Here is a 20,979-nt window from a genome sequence, read left to right on the forward strand (position 1 = left end):
TTAAGCTGGACGTTCTCTGCGTGCTGCCTTCTGCTTTCCAGCAGCACCCGCAGGTAAAGGGGTGATCTCAAAAGGCAGCTGCCTGGGTAATCCAGAGTCAATTCTGACTTTCAGAACCCCACTGCTCCTGCCCTTGAACATAACAGAGGGAGCTCTGCCTCTTCCAGTGCCTGGGTGGCAGCAGTTACATTGGGTATGCTCCGTTTCCTGACACAACTCCCTGCCAGCCTCAGCCGTGGGGTTGGTTTTTCCAGTCTAAGGCTACCAACAAGGTGCTTTACCCTCTTTTGGGCTTCTGGTGAGCTTGTAGCTGTCTCTGGAGGGGGATGCTTCACTGCCCCTTCTTGAAATAGAGCTGCCAAAAGCTCAAGTGCAATACAGCCACCAACCACTGGAAGGTTTCTCTTCTTCGCTACCCTCCAGATGAAGTTTCTGCAGCTGCAGAAGCCAGGTGGCTCCAGGGAAACTGAGGCAGAAATTCACCTTTGGAGAACTGGGACCCAGCAGCTTCCCAAGCTCTTCCAGGTTTCTTATCAGTAGCTGATATGACACACTTGCCCCCAAGGGAGGGATGTTTCTTCCCCTCTGCTCACAGAATAGGACAGGGTTGATGTAATCTAAGGTTGTACCTGTCCTACTTGACAGTGCAAGTAGTGCCTTCTGTCTATTTTACCTGCTCCATCCCTTGCCTTCTCTTTGCCTTCTCTGCACTTTCTTTCTGGTGACCTGATTTACCAACATTGCATCTATAATCACCTCCTGCTGCCTCACAGTGATTGCTTTCCTCCTGGCCTGTCCTGCACTGCCCAGATTAATTTGCAGTCTGTCTTTCTGACAGCACTTCATGGACACCCACCTCCTGGCTTCAGCTCAACACAAAGTGGAACCTTAAATCTTCTTGTGCTTGCTCTTCCCTGCTGCCTTTTTTGATGTCTCTTTCTTACCATCTGCTCAACCCCTTGGTCCTCTGTAACTTAACCTCTCTCTTAATACCCATATCTGGGCCTTGCTGGAAGCTAGCCAGTTCTTCCCACAGGGTATCTCTAAGATCCACCTCCTCCTCTGCCTACCCAGCTGAAATCCCTTTGGGGTGCCCAGATTTCCCTGGACAATCAGATTTCCACCACACTTATCAGTTCTGAGCAGAGTTCCACATGTCCTTATCACAAGGAATTTCACTGGGAAGCTCTGACAGTGCAGTGCTGGAGTCCTGCGGAGTGTGTCTCAGTGATCCTGTAATCCTTTCTCTCATGTGAGCTGTACAGTGTGTGTACACTTCTGCAGACGGCCTGTTCTGCCCTGCTCCATCTACCTCAAAGTTTTTCTGCTACAGAGATGCTAAGTCATGCCTGTGTGCCAGCCATGCCAGTTCCTGCCTATTTCTCCCAGGTTACTCCTCGCTCTGCAGCAGAGAAGCAACCTGCAAACACCAACAAGGTGTCTTCTCCTTCACCCAGACCCCCTCTAAAAACTGCTGTGTTACACAGCCTATGTCAGCAACTGCTCCCCAGCATCAGCCCTCATGCCTGCTGGTGCTTTTCCACCTGCCTACTGTGTCTTTGTGGCCTCTAAGCATGTCCTTGGGAGGTACATTCACTTCTGAGCGTGGGACTGTCCCTCTGCAGCATTCCTGCAGCGTGCTCAGCAAGACGAGACCATTACCCAGCCCATAATGAGGGAGGAGAGCGTACTCATTTGGAAGCCTCAATTATGAAGTCTGATCATTTTGGTTTCTGGGAGCAGTGAACACAAGATTGGATTTTAGGGCTTGCAAATTTTCTGTGTAAGCTTCTGTTTCCCAGGCACATCACTGTTGTGTTGCCTCTGTCAAATGTAGCAGCTTTGGCTCTCCTCCCACAGATTATCCAGGCATGTAAATGACCTAAGACAGATACACTGTCATTTTCTCATGCTGTGATTTTACTTACACCCCCCTGTGGTACATGACAATAAAATTACCCCTCTTGTTCCTTTCCCACAGACAATCTTGCAGGCTTGTCAGTCAGCATCACGTGTGCAGTCCTCCATCAATTGCTTTGGGGACCTGGAGGGTGATTTGGGAAGGATCTGTTGTGCTGTAATTCACCTCTGTTTGCTGTTAGGAGAAGGATTCTGGTTTCCATGCTGTTCCCTTTTGTGCCTGTGTGGCTCTTTGATCACAATGTGACTCCTTAGGCCTGCAGAATTGCAGCTCCCTTGTAAGGTTTGTGCATACCCCTGGTGACTTCTTGTTTCCTGACATGCTCCAGACTTCGCTTGCTCCTGACTCGTGATCAGTGGCTATTTCTGATGGGCCCTGTGATCCTGCTGGTGCTGCAGACTGCCTCTTTCTCACCTGGATTTAGGTGCTATTTGGGTCTAAAATACTCACTGTCGCTGTTGCTGCCATCTGACCTTCCACATTTTCACTTCAAGGAAGATTTAAGTATTAAACCCACTTCTCCCTCTCTTGTTTTTGTCCCTTCTGACCCTTTTGCACAACATACAACCAGACCTGCACCAGTAACTCCAGTGGAGAGCCTGCTGCACTCACCAGCACTTGTTACCAAGGTTCCTGGCTTGAAAACACAAGCAGCAGAGCTCTGACATGCCAGCAAGGTCTATATCAAATATAAACCCCTTATGCATTCTCATCTCCCTCCCCAGAAGACTTTATACATACATTGAAGTGTATACTCTAGGGGCTGAGTTCGAGCGAGGATCAGAATTGCTTCCAGGCAGGAAGCTTTTTAATCAAACATTTCTCTTCTTTCTGCTTTCTATGCAGTGTGTGCTTCTGATACCAGGGACAAGGAGGAGGGTATCACAAGCCAATGGCCATGTTGTCCTTTCCAGGGCAGACCCTAATGGTGAGACACCTCCTGCTCTTGAACAGTGCCAGTGGTGTACGGAGCTGCTCTGGGAATCCTCACCCCTGTGTTGTGCAAGTGATGGGGTGAGCGAGTGGCTGTGGACAGCACTTGCTGAGCATTTCAGTGTGGTTTGTAGATACCTTAGTTCAGCCTTGAGGAGCAGTTTTTGAAACAGATAAGCAAGGAGGAAGGCAGTGCAAGGGCAGTGATCCCCAGCCCTTGGGCAGTGGATGACTCCTGTAGAGACAGACGCTTTTCAGTGGATTCACACCCACTGTGCAGGGGCCAAGTCTACGTCAGGAAACTTTTCAGAGGCCTGAAAGCTCTGAGCTTCGAAGTCAACCTCTGGAGGGAGGGAGGGAGGGGACAGCAGCAGAGGAAGGCTGAGGAAGACAGACTGCCTTGTTCACAGAAGTTCGATGTACCCAGACCTGCAGAGGTTGGTGAGTTGTTATGGACAAAGAGCTTTGAAGCTCTTTCTCTCAGAACATACAAGTTTTGCTTTACAGATACCGTGTGACCACCACATTCCCGACCAAGTTCCGAGCAGGCAGAACCACCGTGAGGGCTGGGGAATTGGGTCTAACAGAAGTAATGGCTTGTAGATTAAAATGGGAAGATGATGCACTTCTCAAGAGTGGAGGGCTTAGAGCAGGTGTCTGGGTGTGCAAGGAGCTTCCTGAGCACAGGATGCAGCTGTGTCCTGCACTGCCTGCCCCAGGGAAGTGATGTTCAGGTTTGTTTTCCCACCTGGGTGTCCAGAGCCAGTGTGAATGCTGGAGCTTGGTGTTCTGCTTCTCTCCTGCATCTCCTGCTGTCTGGCAGAGAGGGGGGAGTACACTAAGCTTGCTCTAAGAGCTGTTGCTAAATCACATTGCTGTTAGCAGCTCTTGGGCTGAGAGCCCCAGCCAGTTGTGTTCGAGTGTAAGAGGAGCAATTATCTGTGCTTTGACTTTGGAACCAGAGTGTCCAGCTGAGGTCTTTGTTCAGAGCAAATTCATAGACCTTTGCAAGGAGCTGCTGAACTCTTCATCCATCCCAGGTCCGGCAGATGGATCAAAGCCTGCTCTGACAGCAGATGCTGTGGGGCTGGAGCAGCTCTGCTCTGGAGCCAGGCTGAGAGAGCTGGGCTGGGGCAGCCTGGAGAAGAGAAGGCTCCTGAAGGGGAGACCTTAGAGCAGCTCCAGTGCCTAAAGGGGCTGCAGGAAACCTGGAGAGGGGCTTGGGACAAGGGCCTGTAGGGACAGGCCAAGGGGAATGGCTTGAACCTGCCCGAGGGGAGACTGAGCTGAGCTCTTAGGCAGAAGCTCTTCCCTGTGAGGGTGCTGAGGCGCTGGCACAGGGTGCCCAGAGAAGCTGTGGCTGCCCCATCCCTGGCAGTGTTCAAGGCCAGGTTGGACACAGGGGCTTGGAGCAAGCTGCTCCAGTGGAAGGGGTCCCTGCTCGTGGCAGGGGTTGAAAGGTCTCTTCTACCCAAACCCATCTGTGGTTCTGATCTCCTCTACATGTTAAAGAAGTGAAACAAGTTCATCTTGCTTTTCTCTTGGATGTTCTGTCTTCATGTTCATAAAGCAAATAACTTCCATTTTCTGTAATATTTTTTGTATTTCCTAGGATCAGTAGTGACCTCCTGCTTCAGGAAATGTAGTGACCAGCTGTGAGGAGGGACCTTGGCTTCCCCTTCTGCCTTCCAGGCTCGCATTACTGGCAGGTGCAGCAGTGCTACCTGGGGGTTAGCAAGGGAAAGTTTTCCTACGTGCTTCTACTCCTGCCTGAATTGTGGGCAAACAGGGTTCACAAATCCCTATTTGCACAATCAGAAAATGTCATTAGTCTGTTCAGTTCTAATCCCAAACTTAAAAATTAATTGAGGCAGGTATTAAATGAAGCAGGTTTTCCTTGAGTAAATATTGCCTGGTTTGGAGCCTAATCTATTCACTTCATAATCTGCAGCAATTTTAGTATTTCTTTTTATTGTTTAGGGAAAAAGAAAAAAAGAAGTCTGTTCCATTAGGAGCTGTCAGTGGATTAAGAGGATTTTACTCCCATTTTATGGTTTGGTTGAAAGAGAATTTATTCTTGCAATAGGTTTAATGATTCCCAGCTAACGGGGACTTCCCAGCTGCACTTGGAGTGTAATAAAACCCCTTTGGCTTTTGTTAGACTTGCACAATCTCGCTGCCAATAATGATTAATGTTTCCCCCTAAGATCCCCTTATTACTTGGGTTTTACCTTGGAGCTGCTGGTCCCTCTGGAGCTTGGTGAGGGTTTTGTCCCAGAGCAGCTCTGGTGCAGCGCAGGTCACCTGCCATGCCTCCCTTTGTAGTCTGGTTTTGGCCCTTTATAACTGCTCTGTGGTGCTGTGCATCCCAAGCTCCTCTGCACAGGAATGCTGTTTGGGGATGATGAGGAAGGAATTGCAAGAGGAATTCCTGAACATGGCCATGCATGTGAGGAAGGATTGTCTGGACAGACTACTTGGTGAGGAGGGCAGGCTTCTGCTCCGCTCTGGCCGTAGGCAAGCCAGGGAGGGCACTATAGAAGGACAAATAGAGGCAGTGATTGATGCCACTGCCACCTCAGCAGCTATTGGCAGCACAGGCCATATCCCAGCCATCCCAATGCAGAATCTCCTGTTTGTCTTGGCAGGGCATTTCTGGGTCAGTCTCCTCTTGATCAACAGGGAGGGATGGGGATGCCCCTTAGAGGTGCAGGAGGAGGCTGCAGGTACAGGCCTGGTCTGTGTGGATGTCTGTAAAAGCGATACAGGGGATGGTTTTGGTGTACCGCCAAACATATGGGACTGGAGCTTCATGCTGAGAAAATGTGTGGTTTAATTCATGGCCATCTTGGCAGTGTTTTAATGGTTCATAGTAATAAAACCCCTGAGAACAGGAAGGGAATTGATGCTTAACAGGCCTGAGAGACCTTTGGCATTAACAGGATACACATGCTTTCTGATCAGCTTGTCGCATCAGGCATAAGAGTTGTGATAGATGAATTTGCTGTACTGTCTCTCCGCCTTTGCCTGGTGGATCTTTTGGGCAGGCTGATCCCACCAGAGGTGCTTTATTGTGCCTGTTCTCTGGGAGGCAGCTGGTTCTAGAGCTGATTCTAGAGAAGTGATCCACAGTACCAACAATTACAATTGAAGGGGAAAACGCATGAGACTTTTGGGTTAGCAACTGGAGTTCTTGTCCAAAGCCTTTGCGGATGAATGTGAGTGGTCAGGGCTGTTGTTTCACATCCATCAGAGCATCCTGAAGAAAAGACTCCTTTTGGACAGTGGTCATCAGCAGTAAGAGCTGCAGAACTGGTGCTAACAGAGCGTCACCCTGAGCATGGACAAAGACAAGCCATGTTCAGCACTCTTTCAGAAATCAAGGTTGTGTTGGGCTGCTCCAAGCAGGTTTTGTAATCAGCCTTAACATAACAGGCCCGTGTGGGTACAAGGGGGGAGCATGAATGATTTTTGGAAAGGAGAACTGCTTCACTTTGCAATTTCTAAAGGTTTATCATAGAATCAGAACCTTGGCACTCACAAGCAGAAGCTCCAGTGGCTTTGCTGCCCACCTCACAGTGAAGCGATGGGTGTGGAGGTGAGGTGGCACTGCTGGGAGAGCCACCCTGTCACTCACCTCTGCCCACTGCGGCACCAGAAGGAAGCTGAAGGATGTTGGCACCTATTTCAAGCTGTGCCTAACCACCTGCACAGGGGGATTCTGTAGGTTTGGGGATCACTGGGGTGTCCTTAAGGCTCTGAAAGGACTTGAATTGGAAGGTGCTTTGTCACTGTTACTGAACTGTGTGGGGTCAAGCAAACGTATTTGCAGACTTCTGGTCACATTGAGCAAGTTGTCTCAGTCAGGGCAAACCACCCAGAGCTTGAGTGGGATCAGAGCTTCAGTCGTTTCTGACTGCTTTAAATCCAACATTGCTCAAGTTTTCATTTGGAAGAGCCATTTCATTCAGAAGTTCAGCTGGATAACTGCTTTGAACTGCACAAAAGCCTCTGAATCCAAACCCAAGCACATTTGCTTTTGGGTGTGGGGTTGGCTCTGAAAAACATCTTTGGATTGGGTTGTTTTTGCTTCAGCAAGAAACCTGACAACCCAGTGTTAGCTGGGAATGGTTGGTTGGTTTATTCCCCCCATTTTTATCTTTCAGTCCATTCTGTGAGAGGTCCTGCGGATGCCTCTGACATTCCTGCTGGCTGAGATGGGCAGCTCTGCTGGGAGACCCCTCCCTCCCATTCCTGGTCAGGAAAGGGACACAACTGGGGGCCCTGGAAGACTGACTGAGTGGAGAGCAAAGGCAGGGCTGGCTCTGAGAGGACTTCTCCTGGTGATGCAATCGAGAGTGAATGTGGATGAACATCACTTACCCTTCCAGATAAAGCAATGTGGTCTCCTTGGCCCTCTGCCTGCCCTTCAACACCAAATGGGTGAGTTTGCCCACTTGCTTTTTTATGTTTTTGTCATTGTACCTGTGTTCCTTTCCAACTACTGGGTCAGCATTGCTGCCTCATGTGTAGAGAGCATGGTTTCACTGGCCCTGCTGTTCCAGGTGGCTGCCCATCCCCAGTGCCCCTCTCTGACACTGTTTCTGGGCTCAGAGCACTTATCACCTTCCTTGAGCAAAGGCCGCATTTTCTCACCTCCTGCTCAGCCATTCAAGTAACATAAGGAACCCTTTCTACTGTGAGCAGGGCTGAGGGAGGCTGATAAAGGCTCTGCTTTCCTTTTAACCCTTCTGTTTCTCCCACCAAAGCCTCTCAGGCCCTGCATTCAGCCCCCAGCCTGGCTCACTGCATCAGCACCCCCGGGCTGTCCTGGAGCCAGGGGAGGTTCAGCTGAGCTCAGTGGGCTGCACTGACACACTGGGTATGCACAGGCACTTCAAAGAGGCTTCCATGGACAGGAAGCAGGGCAGATTAGAGGTACACTGAAGCTTTTATTTTGTGCCAGGTCTTCAAAATGTTCTTGCTGGTATTTCTGGGGCCCCATTTTTAACCACTCTTAAATACATGTGTATAATATAGCAGGAGGCCGGCCTCTGTGAGCCACACAGCACTTCTTCATGGGCTGAGAGTCACAAGACCCTTCACATGCATTGCAGAGCCCAAAGGAGCTTCAGGGCTGGCTCCTTCAGGTCTGCTTCCTTGGGCAGCAGGAGCCAGCTCACCCAGCAGCCTCACCACCCTTCTGGAGCCTGAGGTCGGCCTCCCTGTGCAGCTGACCTGGCTACGCTGCTCTGCCCCCCAGGGCCATGCCACCTCCCTCCGGCTGTGCTCAGGGGGGCAGTGGGAGGTGGCCAAAGGTCCTGGCAGGCTGCGGCAGCCGCTGGTGCTGGGGTTTTGCTGCCTCCTCTTTTCTCTCCTGTGTGTGCACCCTTTGCATCAGCTCCGCTCCCACAGGAGCACTGAGAGGAGCACACTCCAGCTGCTCCTCCTCCATGGTTTTTCCCTAGCAATGTAAACTGTTTACAGGGACTTTGTAAACAGCAGATTTGTTTAGGACATTGTCTGCATTCCGGCCCCGGCCTCCCCTTATCCAGCAGCACAGGGGGAACACTGGCATGCCAGCTGTGGGTCTGTGGCTTCATTGTCAGAGGGGGAGATGGTGACAACTGGGAGGATGGAGCTGTGCACACTCATTCCTGCATTCCCTGTGAGCATGGGGATTTAGGGGATCACACCGAGGGCACACGTGCACCTTGGCTGCGTGGCAATGCTGATGTATCCACCAGCAAGGAGAGGCATGGGAGGGAGCTGCAGGACGTGCGTGCGTGCGAGCAGGACGCTTGCTGAGCCAGTGCCCAGGGCACTGGTAGGTACATGAGAAGCCTTCAAAGACAGGAGCTTCATGTCAGAGAGTGCTGCCTAGTTGAAAGGTCTCCGAGTGTGGTCACTGGCTCCCTGGGGAAGCTGAATCTCCAGGCAGGGGAAGGAGGCTGTTAAATCAACTTGGCCTCATCTCATGGCAGTAACATCTGTAGATGTCTGCTCTCCCTTCAGAGCTTGCATGCAGGGGTTCAGCCCGTTCATCAGGAGGAGCTTGGCTTCCCTCCAGCACCCTTTGACCTTTGCAAAGGGAGAGGGTGATTTCTACCTGAGCTTCTGCATCTGCCACAGCAGCTTTGTCCAACTTGAGCTGGGCTTAACTCCCAGATAACCATTAAACCACAGAGGCACACTCTGAAGCCATGAGCAGTCGCAGGTATGGATGAGGGGAGCTTGAAACAGAGGTTGATGTGCTAAAAAGAGGGCCTGGGGTAGGGAGAGCAGCAACAGGAACGTTTAGAAGCAGTGAGAAGTTGCTGGGTGAGGGGGGGGATGTTCCTCAGGCCCCAGGAGGGGTAACTGTTGCCTGCTGCCCTGTGCTGGGCTGTCAGGGACTCACAGCAGATCATTTGGCTGTTTGTTTGCCCCGTTCCCTGCCAACCACAAGTTTGAGTCTTGAATTCAGACATCCTGACTGGAAAGGACGAGACCTCTGACTGACACCTCGGGTTGTTGCCAGGCAGGACTCGCTTCCAGGAGACACAAACAGCTCAAAGACAAAGCCAAACATGGGGAGAAGCAATCTGACCCCATTTTCCATAGCGTTGGCTTCCCAAGTATGTGGCTGCTGGTTGCTGTTCAGAGATGGTCTGCTCCTCCTCTGTTGGTGTGGCTGGGTGAGGGGCTGGTTGCCCACTCTGGCTATGTCCACATGGTCACCATTATCAGGAAGGAAAAGCCATTAAGTTCCTCCTGCTTCCCTCAGAGCCATGGATGTACAGCACAGACCCAGCCTGGCCTGGGGACAGGCAGGAGGCTGGATTTTGGATGTCTCTGTATGTTTTAAACACCACATAACCCCCTGTTTTCCTCTGGGGGATGTGAATAGCTGAGGGGCTGTCCAGCAGAATCCTGTTGACTTTCTGGTGAGCTTTAACTGTAAATATTTGAACAAAACCCTCTCTGGTGTTAACCTGAGCAGAATCTGATCTCTGTGTACACAGTGAAATCTGGCTCAAGTCACAGATGAGAACGAGGGTGGTAGTTTCAGGTGATTCCCCAGAGAATGTGCGTCCACATCAGCACAGAAACCAGTGTGTTGCCCATCACGGATGGCAGCTCATCCATCAGGAAGGGCTGAAGGGGCAGCTGGAATTGCTGGGCAGAATGGAGGTGCCTTGGCTGAGCTTAATGTGGTCCTGAACAGGAAAGCTGGAGAGCTTTAGGTTGTGGTGGACGACTGAGATGGAAGGTAGAAGGCACAAGGCTGTCAGGAGAGCTGCTAGTTCTTTTCTGGGTCTGGAGTTTGCCTGTAGCTTGGGACCAGGTTTGCTATAAAGCCCAAAGTTCAAGGAGGTTTTCAGCTCTGCCTTAGGTAAAACCCCCTGTGCTCAGCTCGCTGACCTGCATTGCTCCCCCTTGGGAGCTCAGTAGATGTTACAGGAAGGGCTCAGTTCACTCCTTTCTTCTTGTGGACTCCCACCTTTGTCATGGTGAAAAGGAGGCAGGAAGCTCTCTGGGAAGCTGCCTTCCCTTCATCTGCTCACTGCCTGGTTCATCCCTGGAACAATGCTGTGGCCTGGCATAGGGATGCCAAACTCCAGGGAGCTGAGCCGTGTCCAAGGGGATGAGGAAGAGTACAAATTCCTGAGGAGAGGCTGAGCAGATGCATGGACGGATGGAGACAGCACCAATACCAAAGCACGAGTGGGAAAAACAGTGTGGCCATGGGGACCGTCAGACAGATGGGAGTGAGGAGAGTGCTCACACAGCCCCACAGGACCAGCCTGGACTCCAGGGTTCAGATACCCCTGAGCAGACCCAAACGTGATCCTTATAAAACATCTTCCTTATGGGAGCAGTCTGGGGTTCCTCAGAGCTGGCAGCATCAGCGGGGCAGGAGGTGAGAGGGGAAGGGACAGGGCAGGAGCAGGCACTGCCACAGAGACTCTGGTTCTGCTCACAAAAGCTATTTTGAGCACTGTTTCCAAACGAGGAGCTGAGAGCTGCCCCTGGAATGAGTGCCTTGAAATCCCACCTTCCTTTAGGATAAGCCTGTGCTTTGCTCCATGAGGTCCTTGGAGTGCAAACATCTGGAAGGTCCCAGCCTTCACCCAGACTCACCCTGCTCAAGACACCCAAGCGGGCAGGGCTGTTCTGTTGGACCCATCCTGCTTCCAAAGGGAGCGAGCCCAGGTCTTTTGGCCATCTTTGCTTTTGGAAGGGAGGGCAGCTGAGGTGGCCGTGCCCAGAGGGGTGCCCTGTACTGCTGCCTGAGCTGGCTGTATCCCAAACCCACTCAATTGCTCCTTGTGCTGTGGGAGTGGGAGAGGCCACGCCACAACACCCTGCACACACTGGCATGAAGGGGAAGGATGCACAACCACACTGCTGGTGTTCATTAGCCTTCTTTTCCACATGGATATAGGGAGGAGGCAGGAGAGGGAGGATGGCAAAGCCTCTGGAGCTCCAGACACCTTCCACCAGAAGGCAGGGCTGTGAGTCCGGCTTGTGTCCAGAGCAGCTCCTGTGCACTGAGCCCTGCGGGTTCCACCTCCAGGCCCGGTGTGATGGGAGATTCCAAAGGCAGAATTGGAAGCAGGCTGGCAAGTGCTGCCTAATGGATAGGGAGGGTGACTGTTCATCACCGGGGGAGGATGGCCCCTTGGGGTGGGAAGGGCTGATGATGTGGAGCCACTCAGAGCCTTGTGAGTGCCTGGGGTGCTATAAGGTGCTGAGCGTGTTTCTGAGCCGGGTTTGGTGCTCACTCCCAGCCTGCCCCATATGAGGGGCTGGGAGCTCAGTGTGTGTGTGTGTGTGTGTGTGTGCAGGCTGGAACAAGTCCCATTTAGGTTTGACCTTTTGCTGGATATTAAAGCCTTGCTGTGGCTCAGTGAGATGAACGCTGCGGCAAACACAATTTCTCAAGATGAAATATCTCTCCAGTGGGTAATTCCAGCCTCATTTGAGGGTGGGTGTGTTTTTTTCCCCCCTTTCCCACTGAATCATTTATTCCCGGTGTCAGGAAGGTGCAGAATGACTTTCCCCACTGGCTTTCAGAGCTCCATTGATTCTTCAACTCCCACTCCTGCAAATCTGCTGGAGCAGCAGCCCTTTGCCTCTCCAGTTTTCCCAGGAGGGACGTGGGGAAGGGGAGAGTCTGAGGCCTGGGGGAGCTCTCCCGTGACCCCAGCCACAGCCTGGGGGAGATGCTCTCGGGGTTTAAGCGCTGTAGTCCAGAGGCGGTGTCTTGATTTGTAAGTTTTTTGCCTTAAAAGCCTTCTGGGCACTCAGCTGTGTGGGGAAAGGGCACATGGAAACTGATGGTGAAAGCAAGTGCTGAAGGATGCGGAGTGGGGCATGAGCCTGAGTCTTGGGCCACCCTGAACACCACTGAGCCGTGGACACAGGTCACCAAAGGCATGGCAGGTGCCTGCTGCCTGGCTGAGCCTCCAGAAAGCAGTGTGGTGCTGAGGGGGGCAAATGGGTGTAAAATGCAGAGCAGTGCTTGACCCCTCAGCCTTTCAGCAGGGCTGAATGGACACCTTGTGGCCAGCAAAGCTGGTCACCAGGCACTTGCTATTGAGCTCCATAGCTTTCATTTAAGGAGATTGAAGCAGTCTGACCATGCCCATTAATACTTACACCATTCCATTGCCAAGTAGTTGTAAATGTTTCAATTCCTGCGGGGCTTGGCCCAGCTTCTCCTGTTTGTTATCCTAAATGCACACAGGAGATGACTCTGCTCCCCCCACCAGCACTCCAATTCCATTTAATTTCCACTTCTCCCTAGGAACCACTGTAACCATTCAAAGGACAGAAGAAGGAAGGGAGGTGGATGTTCACAGTGATGGTGTGCTCTTCTCATGATCAGGCCTCGTGCTCTGACATCACTGTTGGATGGGCTCAGGCAAATGTAAGGGCAAATGCACAGGGGCGCTGCTGGGTGGCTGCAGGGAAGCTGGGGACTGGAAAGTGCTGGAGGATGCTCAGTGCTGGCTGATCTTTAAGTCCCTCTTTATTGCAGTGCTACAGAGGAACAAGAAAGATCAATATTTATTAGTCACAGAAAGCATAATTTTGCATGAAAAGCATCGACCAGAGTGTCAGCTGAAACACTGTTATTACATCTGCTTTAAGATTTGGTCAACATCCCTCTATGAGTAAGGACATTGTTCCCCATGGTAGATAGAGTCAGGGCATGAAGGAAGAGCTCAGATTAGAGGGGAGCAAACCAGGGGGTGCAGTAGGATGCAGTGTCACAGGATGGGAATAAGAGCTTTGGCTCTTGTTCTCCACCTCTTCGTTCTGTGTGGTCAGTTTGTCACTGAGGTCTTAGGTCCACTAAGTACCACCAAAAGACTCTAATGGTTTCAGAGTCAGGTTCTGGTGGTTTAGTCTTTTTTCCTAGTGAAATAAGCTGTTTGCCACCTGGTCAGGGTGAAAGCTTCCCCCAGGAGGTGGTCCTGTGCCGTTATTCACTTTATGGGATGCTTGTACCATCCTTTAGGCAGCTCAGAGTATGTGGTGAGCACGTCTGTCAGTCCCAGCTCTCTCCCAGTCGTTCTTGTGCACTTTGAATCCAGCTCAATCTGACCACTGGGTAGAGGTGTCAGAACACAGGCCTGAGGCCCATATCCAGCCAGTCTGTGTGCCCAGGCGTGGGGAGCCCGGCTCTCACCCAGCCAGCCAGTGGGCCTGGGTGGGCAGGGGATGTGGGAAACCGCTGCGGGCATTGCTGAGCAGAGAATGGAGGCAGCTGGGAATGGCAATGGCATAGAGGAGGCAGAGCAGCTCTGTGGCAGCCTTCAGTGGGATGGAGAGGGGATTGAGAGGATGAGGTGAAAGGAGGAAGATGAGGAAGCTGGAAGTTGTTGCAGTTTTACAGCTGGACACAAAGACCAAGGGAAGAGGGTTCTGAAGCTCCACTGCCTGGAGACAGCTGCTGCTAAAACCAATCCTTGCTACAGGTGCTGAGGAGGGCTTGTAGCCCTCAGCACATGGCAGCAGTGATCCCCTTATGCCTCTGCAAAAGCAGTTCACATCCTGCCATCTCCAGCACTGGGCTGGCAACAGCAGAGACACAGGAGCACGGAGGTGGGCATGGAAACAGAGGACTCATGGTCAGAGCAAGCACTTCTCCCATCTCCAGCCCTGTGCTGGGTGTGAGCCAGGGCAGCGTGGCCTTGGCTTGGTAAAAAGGTCCTGACCAGTTCACAGGCTGGTCGTGAGCCTTAATCTAAGTGTTGGTAGATTAAAGGGGTCCTCAAGTGAAGATGAGTGGCTCTGTCTGAGGTGGTGTTCCATACAAGCAGAAAGGACTGCAGAGTTTTTAAGACAGCTGTTTCTGCCTCCACAGCTGCTGCTGGAGAGATTTGTGGCTCTGGTATCCCCAGCATAGGAGGATGAGGCATCTCCTATGAGGCACAGGAGCTCAGGGCTGCAGCATCAGTGTGCTGATCCTCAGGGAGTGTGGGGTGCCTGTATTTGGGGACACAGCCTGGGTAGGGTGTGAGGGTTGTGTTGATCCAGGAGTGTTGCTGTGCTGGTTGCAGCACACAGAGCAGGCAGCTTTGCTGCATGGAGCTCACTGAGGCTATCACTAATTTTGTATTAGGACATAAAACCTGTTTGAACCAAACAGACCAATAGTGCTTCCAGCCCAGCCTCCTGTCTCCACCAGAAGCCAGGACCAGATGCCTTAAAGGAAGGCATAAAAATCCCATAATGTCCACAGTTGTGCAGTAAAACCCTATGGGGGGGAGCTTCCCCTGACCCCAGTCAGCAGCTCGTCCCCTGAAACAGGACAATCAGAGCTGTTGTGCTGATTTTCATCTGAGCTACTGTCACTGTGGGTGCTGTTCTTATCCACATAAACATCTGATCCTGGTGTGAAACTCCCCCATGCTCTTTGTTACATGGCTCTTTTGATGTCCTGGAAAGGAGCTGATGTTCTTGGATACCATGGTCAGGATAGGTCCTGGATGACCTGCCACAGACTGCTCTTAGGAGAGCAGAAGAGGAGTTTAGCCCCTTCCCCACCACCCCAGCTGGTCCCTTCCCCTTCCTGGGCTCCTCAGGTAGAAGTGGAAGTGCTTTCTTGTCTGGCAGTGCCCTGTCAATCTTCTTTTCCTTGGACCTCCCAGCCAAGCTTCCTGCTGTTGAGTGAAGCCTGAGGAGCTGAGCAGGAAGCATGTGGCAGAGGCTGGAGCAGTTGGAGACCAGGCCAGTGGCCCACTGCGGTGTTTGGGAGGAGAGCTTGACACAACATCTCCTCTAATGAGGACTCTTGAGAGATTTGTGCTAAGTAAAAACTTAGCAGACCCGCTCCCAGGGAGGCATCTTTAGGGTGAGATTCCCAGACCACAGACTGCCTTTTCCACTGCCTGTATCCCCCAGTCCCCGTCAGCTTAAGCATGGAAGAAGTTGAGAAGAAGACTACCCATGAAGGAACAGCAAAGGTGTGTTTACCTGCTAGCAAAACAGGAGAGGGAATGAAGGCAGGGGAGCAGGTCTCAGCATGCAGAACGGGGAGGAGGTGACACAGCCCGTGATAATTGGACTATTGAATCCAGCAAAGGCATTGACACTGCACAGTGTGGCTCAGGGAAACGGGCGTTCTGCAGGAGCAGAAACTCTCCAATAGCAAGCACTAATGAGGATCTGCAGCCATTTTTCTGCTGATCCAGTGCTTAATCCTGTTGTTCAGACTCCAGGTCAAACTGTCCTCAGAGCACGGTGCAGGGGCCACAGCGCTTTACAGAGAGGTGCAGGTGTGACTCAAAGGAAATTCTGGCTCGGAAATCCATTTAGAAATGCCTGTCAAATGCCCATTACTTCAAATGTCCAAACCTCAGTTTCCTGTGCTGCACCTCTGCCAGCCCTTCCACCTCCAGAGAACTCTGCATCAGAGGGAGCCATCCAGTCCTTGTGGTCAACCCCATTAAGTCCGGACTCTGTCCAGGCCTGGAGCTTGAGGCAGACTTAACCTGGGGCTGAAAGCAAAGACAAAGAGAATTTTACCTCTCTACTGTCTTGGGGTTTTCAGCTCTTTTTCAGCTGGGTAGAGGACATGGAAGGAGGAACCTCTTTTTCCATCTCATGTCTGGCCAGGCAGGAGATTGCATTATCATAAAATCACAGATTGGTTTGGGTTGGAAGGGACGTTAAGGATCATCTGCTTCTTCCAGGGATGGGGCAGCCACAGCTTCTCTGGGCACCCTGTGCCAGCGCCTCAGCACCCTCACAGGGAAGAGCTTCTGCCTAAGAGCTCAGCTCAGTCTCCCCTCGGGCAGGTTCAAGCCATTCCCCTTGGCCTGTCCCTACAGGCCCTTGTCCCAAGCCCCTCTCCAGGTTTCCTGCAGCCCCTTTAGGCACTGGAGCTGCTCTAAGGTCTCCCCTTCAGGAGCCTTCTCTTCTCCAGGCTGCCCCAGCCCAGCTCTCTCAGCCTGGCTCCAGAGCAGAGCTGCTCCAGCCCTCGCAGCATCTCCATGGCCTCCTCTGGCCTCGCTCCAACAGCTCCAGGTCCCTCTTGTGCTGCTGCCCCAGAGCTGGATCAGGGCTGTAGGGGGGGTCTCCCCAGAGCACAGCAGAGGGGCAGGATCCCCTCCCTGAGCTGCTGCTCATGCTCTGGGGGTGCAGCCCAGCACACGGGGGGGGTTCTGAACTCAGGCACACACTGAAGCTGGGTCATGGGGAGCTTCTCATGGACCAACAACCCTGAGTCCGCTCCTCAGGGCTGCTCCCTCTGGTCTCCCCCAGCCTGCGTTTGTAATGCTGCAGATGTTCCAGCTCTGCTGCTCCAGCACAGATGGCTTTGCAGGGTGTTGCTTCTGTCTTGGTTTACTCTGGGTTTTGGGCTACCAGGCTCTGATGGAGAAAGGACTGACAAGTGGTTTGTGTTGACCCTTATTTCCTTGGCCTGAAAGCTGCACAGTACCCAGGACTGACCAGAGCTGGTCTGAGGTGTGCCTTTTCCTGAGTGCAGACACACTCTGTAGCTACTGATTCAGCATTCGCATGATGCTTCTCCCACAGAAGCATCCTTCCTGCATAGCTCAGCATTCCTGAATTGGAGTGAATGATGCTAATGTGTGAGAACACCTACTGTATTTTTACTGTCACTTGCCTGATGGGATGTGCCTCCTTTCCTCAGTAGGAGGAAAGTAGTAATCCAAGCTCACTGTTCCTGTATTGCTTCTGAATCAACTTCACTGCTTTGCTTGCACAACCACATAGGTCCTGATAGCAGGACAGGAGTGTGACCCTCCACTGGGCAGGAAGGGGCTAAGCTGGGACAGAAAGAGATGCCAGGCTGCATGACACGGGTGTCGTGAGATGTTGAGCATGATGTGCTTCTCAACACAGGGCTGGAGCCTTCTTGATGCAGGGTGAGCTGATCATGAAAGGTTTGGGTCTCCCTGGAACTCATTCCCTCCCTGGGGCTGTCTGAACTGGTCTGTGACTTTCCAGAGGAGTCTGGCAAAGGGAAATGCCTGGGATATATTTGTTTTCCTCTATTTCCCTTTGATGCCTCTTCCCTAATTGTGGGAGGCTTGTGCAGCTTAGAGTTGACCTTCATTGCTTGGACTGGACCAGTGTTCCCTTGGTGAGTAGGCATTAATAGGAGGGGAGGGCAGGACCTGTGATAACTCAGTCTGGCAGCCCCAGCCACGTCAGCACTGACGTGATGGAATGGTCTTTGGAGACCCAAAGAGCTTCAGTCAGCTTTTCTTTGTAAAGGGGGTCGTTGTAAAGGAGTAAAGTAACAACACAGAGGCCTGAAACTCTGCAGGAGTGGACAGAGGCTGAGACAGAAGATGCTAAGGAAAAGGAAAGGTTAGCATGGTGCCATCCCTGTAATCAGAGCCAATGTTTGTGAATCTGGATCTGATCCTCCTCTTCCTGCCAATGGAACCCCTGCTGGTGTCCGAGGAGTGCCTTGGTGAAACGTGTGTGCCTTGAGCAGGGAGGCCCCAGGTACTGCTGGCCCTGCTGAGGAGCCCCTTAGGAGGAGAGGCATGTCTGTGCAGGGTTGTTTGGGCTCGCTTCAGAGCTGGTCCCTGCAGCGTGGCTTCACTGGGACACAGGAATTAAAGAAGGGAAATGGATTTTCCTTCTGCCAAAGATTATACATGTCTGTCTCACCCCTAGATCCCACCGTGGCCCTGAGCCCCAGGCAGACATCTGAGAGCAGATTCTGCCTCATTTCCTCCAGCTTGAGACACTACCCCATGGCATTTAGTTGGGCTTTGTGTTCCCCGAGTTCAGACCTCGGACCCTGTGGCCAAAGCCCAGCATGGAGCATATTCTGTGGCGGCACAGGCTAAATGCAGAAACCTCCTGCTTTGTTGTCTCAGTGGTGGTGGTGGTGATGTCAAGGTGCCATCCTGCTCCCTGCATATGGTTTTCATCACCCTCCTATTAAGCTAAACCAGCTTCTTAACACAGAGCACATCCCCGGCCCCAGATCTGTCAAACAGATCAGCTGTTCTTGCTGCAACATGTGGTCGATTAACAAGGAGATGATGAAATGTTGCAAAGTGATTATTCCCTCATGTCACATCAGCCTGAAATGACACCAGGACACTTTAGGGGTAGGAAGCACCTACAGTTTGTGAGGGGGGTCACAAGTCTGTGGGAGGATTACCTCTCTTTCTGTTATTTCTATATCCCCTACAGTGACGAGATAACTTGGTGTCTGGCCACGCAGCTCTGTGTTAGGACGCCTTGTCACCATCATGCATCTGGAGGTCGGTGATCTGCCGCTGCTTGGCACGCATCCCACTCAGGTGTGTTAGAGGGATCTCTGTTACCCGTAGCTCCCTTTCCCCAGGCTGGAACAGCTCTGGTGTGGGGCTGGCAGAGTGGGAGCCGGGGCTGCAGCTGTGTGGGCAAGGGAACAGCTTCACTCATCACACTGGAGCTGTCCCTGGTCAAGTGTCTTTTACATTGATTCTTCCCAGTCTTGTGGCATCCCCAAATGAGGCACAGGGGATTACAAAGCAGTCAGCTTTCATTATAAGCCTGACCTTGGCATCAGGCTGTTAGCATGGCAAGGAAGAGAGATGAGTTAGCTGGCAGCCTGCCTGCGTGTAGCAAGGGCTCTTTAAACCCTCAAAGGATGCATTAGCTTGATGTCAGAGGCTTTGTTTGTGGCAGTCCCCGGAATAACCATCCTCCCTCTGTCTGTGTGTGTGCATGTATCTCCTCTCTGCCTGCATCTCTGATGCTCCCCTATCCTGTGTCCGAACAGCCCAGCTTGACAGCATGGCTAACTCCAGTGAGACAGATGGAGATAGATCCAGGCCTCTGTGGGGACAGCTGCACCCCTGACAGTCCCCTCTGGTCCTGCACCTGTTAGGAACTATACTTAGCATGGGAAAAGTTTCCAGAAAAGGGAAAAAGTGGGAGGCAGAAAGGTTGGGAATTTGGCCTCATTCTCCCCAAGCAGGTCCTGAAGCTCCAGAAGTGCCTCTCAGCAACAGCATCCAAAAATGACTATCAGGTGAAAAGCTGGTACGGTTCGGAGACAGCCTGAGCAAGTGACAGCTTCATAACTCCTGGGTGGAATGCCAGGAAGCCTGGTGTGTTTGTCCTGACAGGCCCCAGTGGTGCAGATCACTCGGCAACTGCCATATGGGAGCTCTGGTAGACACTGAGCGAGGCACGTGCTGGGGGGTCACAGGTTGGGCCTTCGCTGTTGTGCGATGTGAGGCAGTGCAGACTCCGGTGTCCATCACCTATCACCCGGGGCTGTGGCACTGCCCCTGGTGCTCCGTGATTCAAACCTACAGCCCTCAGCAGGCTGCCTGCCTGTGTTCCAGCCTGTCTGCCACGCTTACAGCCCTCCATCCGCCTGTCCATCATCCCTGTGTGTGACCACCTCCCCGCAGAACTCATGTGCAATGAATGGGGGAGGAAATCCTGCTCTCTTTGGTGCTATGCAGGGTTCTCTGTGAGGAGACAAAGCTTTTCAGGTCTTCTCTTTATGAAGGAAGCAGCTGAAGTGAGGTGCCGTGGTCTGATGGTGATGAAATGTGCCTTGCCCCCTGCTAAGCCCTTCTTGCAGCCAGGGCTCCCTGGGAGCTTTGCAGAGAGGCTGGATGAGCTGTGGTGTCTCTCCTGAGCAGAGCAGCAGATCCAGGTGGGTTTAGGTTTCTTTTACATTCTTTTCCTTTTGTGAGGGATGAGCTGCATTTCCACCACACGATACTCCCATTGGAGCAGGAGGTACCCGGGGGGGTACCTGATGCCCCTCTCTGCTCTGTCACTTGCAATGTGCAGCAGTGGCTGCAGCCTCTCATAAACCACCCCTCATCTTCCTCCCTGGGGAGGAGCTCCAGCTCCTTCTCCAGAGGGAGTCCCCTGCCCCGAGCTCCAGCTGGTTGAGGACTGAAACTCTATCAGTGCTTCGGAAGTGCAGGAAGCTTCACTTCAGAGGAATGGGAATGCAGCAGCTCCCAGATGCCTCCTGCGCAGGGCCCAGCTCCCAGCACCGCTGTCAGCTGGCATTCCCTCCCTGGAAGGCCACTGCTCTGCTCTCAGCTGCTGTCCCACTGTGCACACCCTGTCTGAAACCTGCCCACTGCCCCTGCAGTCAGTGGTTCAGTGTTTGTGGCTACCTGGGCTGTTGCTTAGTGGGGGGATTTGCTGGATTTAGATGGAAAATGCAACAGGAACTTTAAAGTGCTCTGGGGCTAAGTTGAGTTCAGTTTTACAGTCCCTGCCCTGCTGCCCTCCTAGAAAGAAGCAGGAAAACTGTTGTGTTGCACTTCAGAGCCATTGAGCACTGGGGGTTTTACTAAACATCTTCCCTGAATGATGTTTGTAGGCAGTGTTTTCCTAGCCTCAGGGGTGAGGTATGCATGTGAAATCAAGGATGGAAGAGGGAATACAGTGTATGGTGAGGACATCAGCAGTGTCTCCAGCTGGTAGGATACATCCGTGATAACTGGGTGATCTTTAAGGTCCCTTATAACCCAAAGAATTCTATGATCCTGTGGTTCTTAGCTGCCTAACCTACATTTTTGTGGCACTGGAGCAGTTTGCATTTAGTGTGCAGCAGATGCGAATAAGGGCATCTTGGCAGTTCCAGACGCTCGAGCCCTGCTGGTTCCTGTGCC

General features: G+C 52.3%; 1 long non-coding RNA gene across 2 annotated transcripts in view; it reads left to right on the top strand.

Moving 5' to 3' along the window:
• Positions 1-20,979, top strand: part of LOC133210505 (uncharacterized) — an 88,108-nt gene that overhangs the window by 20,341 nt on the left and 46,788 nt on the right. For both annotated transcript variants that reach the window (XR_009724957.1, XR_009724956.1), the window contains exon 3: positions 7,021-7,297. This is a non-coding gene — a long non-coding RNA (uncharacterized LOC133210505). The remainder of the gene's footprint in view (positions 1-7,020; positions 7,298-20,979) is intronic.

This window comes from Neopsephotus bourkii, unplaced genomic scaffold, assembly GCF_033783945.1.
Source record: "Neopsephotus bourkii isolate Nb327-2 ecotype Australia unplaced genomic scaffold, CSIRO-AGI_Nbou_v1 NB_463, whole genome shotgun sequence".
Lineage (NCBI taxonomy): Eukaryota > Metazoa > Chordata > Aves > Psittaciformes > Psittacidae > Neopsephotus > Neopsephotus bourkii.